The sequence below is a fragment of the Drosophila santomea genome, unplaced genomic scaffold, assembly GCF_016746245.2.
Source record: "Drosophila santomea strain STO CAGO 1482 unplaced genomic scaffold, Prin_Dsan_1.1 Segkk18_quiver_pilon_scaf, whole genome shotgun sequence".
Taxonomy (NCBI): domain Eukaryota; kingdom Metazoa; phylum Arthropoda; class Insecta; order Diptera; family Drosophilidae; genus Drosophila; species Drosophila santomea.
In genome coordinates this window covers 45,337-48,401 of record NW_025318950.1, presented here as the reverse complement: position 1 = coordinate 48,401, position 3,065 = coordinate 45,337, and positions in this window count along the sequence as shown.

Below are 3,065 nucleotides of genomic sequence, written 5' to 3'. Positions count from 1 at the left end.
TTGTGGGTGAATAAACTACACTCTATCCCTGATAAAACTCATTCTTATCTATTTTCTTACTAGGGTCGAAGCTCTTACCAAACAGACATTAGAAAGTAATTTTATGCTTCTAACTAGCCATGTCAACACTTTATTTGAAGGTGTTGTTAGCGATTGGTATTGGCGTTACCACCAAAGTGTACCCCAAGTTGAATGGCAGGCCTTATGCAAAGCCTTGCCGCATCAATTTAAGGAAAACGTCCAGATTAGCATTAAAGCAGAACTTTATCGTCGTAAACAAAAGGAAGGGGAGTCCTTCGATGACTTTTACGAAAGTATCATCCCATTAACTGATAAGTTATCTGAGCCATTGTCAGAATTATCAGTGTTAGAATCCATTAGGTCAAACTTATTGCCAGAAATTTAGCATGAGCTTTTATATAAGGAGATCAGTAGCATTTCTCAGCTAAGGAAGATTAATCGCAAAAGGGAAACGTTCATGCTTACTGTCAAGCCAGGATGGCGAAAACCTCTTCCTGCTCCTCATAGGTTTGTGCAGGAGGTATGTCCTGAGACCGAAGTGGAGTCGGATTCAGACACAGTTGAAATTTCCGCAATTAACTTATCCTGTTGGAATTGTAGCCAAATCGGACACAGATATCAGGATTGCTTAGCCGAACGTCGTGTGTTCTGCTATGGGTGTGGCAAAACAGACACCTACCTACCTTCATGCCCTCATTGTCGCTCAAAAAACTACCAAGTCCGTGCACCTTTGAAAGGGGCACACAAACAAGTGGTGGCGAAAGCCGCCAATAGGGAGTAACCAATAGCTGCTCTGTACCCTCTCTCCCTGATTTGTCTCAACAACCAGACTATCCTTTAACCGAATAAGGTCCACCCGGCGAATCTCTCAATAAACATCAGAGACAGCCTTCGCGATCTGCACAGCGTATTAAAGATTTTTTTGATCAGATAAAAATCGAAAAAACGGTTTTTGTTATCAGCAATTATTGCCTCAGATGTACGACCATACGCAGACGTAAAAATTCTTGGCCGATCAGTATCTGGATTAATGGATACTAGTGCCTCTTTTAGTTGTATAGGTGGAAAACTAGCCGAAGAAATACTGATAGAAAAGTGTCCTTATAAACCTGTTCAAAGTATTGTTCATACTACCGATGGAAAATCCCAAAACACCGTGGGCAAGATTCGCACAGAAATTCAGTACAACAATATGACCAAGGATATTACTTTTTACATCGTACCTTCGTTAAAGCAATCACTTTATTTAGGGTTCGATTTTTGGGCAGAATATCAGCTATTACCATATGATAAAATGAAACCTAGTCCAGGAAGTAATCTCTCAGCAGTAGATCTAAACGATGTTCGTTTTCTGACTGAAGAAAAAAAAAAACAGAAACTTGACGCCGTAGTTTAATGCTTTCCTTCTTTTGCCGACAAGGGTATAGGAAGAACGACCATGCTTTACCACTCCATTGACGTTGGCGATTCCGTACCTATCAAGCAGCGACATTATCCTGTGTCACCAGCTATCGAAAAACTTATGTATGATGAACTGGATCGCATGCTTGCTTTAGAGGTTATTGAAGAGTAGACCAGTGCGTGGTCTTCCCCTGTCGTATTGGTCCGCAAACTCGGAAAAGTGCGATTATGTATAGATAGCCGAAAGGTGAACCAGGTGACACGCAAGGATGCTTATCCAATGCCCATCATAGATGGCATCCTAAGCCGGTTGCCAAAGCCGGTTGCCCACTAGGGACAAGTTCGCGTGATAAAACAGCTTTTACGGTTCCAGGTAGACCTCTCTACCACTTCACGTAATGCCATATGGTCTTACCAACGCGCTCTCAACCATGTCCAAATTAATAGGACATTAATAGGACAATTAATTCCATGCACTTTAAAAAACGAAGTATTTATATATCTAGACGACCTTTTGATCGGATCCGATACCTTTGAACGACATGTATTAGTTCTGAAAGAAATAGCATCTTGTCTAAGAAAAGCTGGATTAACCATCAATGTTCACAAAAGCAAATTTTGTAGAAAGGAGGTCAGCTATTGTAGGCAATGGCGCAATCACAATGGATATGGGTAAAATAAGCGCTATCGTAGATTATCCTGTTCCTAAGTCTATTAAGCAATTGCGACGATTCCTGGGTATGACTGGGTGGTACCAGAAATTTATTCGAAATTATGCTTCTGTCTCAGCACCTTTAACGGATGCGTTGAAAGAAAAACTACGTTTTAATTGGGGCAAGGCAGCTAACGAAGCTTTTGAGAATTTAAAAAAGCAGCTTTGTAATGTCCCAGTGTTACGTACCCCATATTTTCAACGGCCGTATTATATCCAATGCGACGCCAGTCACACCGGCGTTGGTGGCGTGCTTATGCAGATAAATGACGAAGGTGACGAAGTTCCTATCTCTTACATGTGCAAGAAACTTAATCAATGCCAGAGAAATTACTCGGTCAGAAATGCAGTTGCCGCGAAGCCGCCATATTTTTTTTTTAATAACTTTTATTCACGTTTAATTTTCTAACTTCATAAAATTTTACTATTTCGAGTAAATAGCCAAAAAATATTAACAAATAATTTGGAAAACCCAAAAACGTCCTAGCAATCAAAACTGAATCGAAGTTGCCAGAAGCAGTAACGTAGTTTAAAGCATCGTTCGGCGATGAATTCCCCACTTTCCTCATTGACATACAGCTCTATCACGATGTTGTCGCAGAACTGTGGGACCTGCCGCTCCACATCATTGCAGTCTAGGGTGGAGCGATTGACCACGGCCCACTTGTCGGGGTTTAGGCCCGGGTTCTGCGACTCCTCACGTCCTCAGGAGGCCGAAGAACTCGATTAAGGGCTGGCAGGAGTGCGGCGAGCACATACCATAGACGGCTGAGATGACCCATTGGGCGGTTTCCTCATCCTCGCAGACCACTAGCATGCTGGAGTCGAACGTCTGCGGATAGATACTCGTAAGGCCCACAGTATTAAAAAGTATGTATGTACCATGTATGCACCATTTTAGCTAAGGCTGAAGTATGAAGCCTATGGTGGC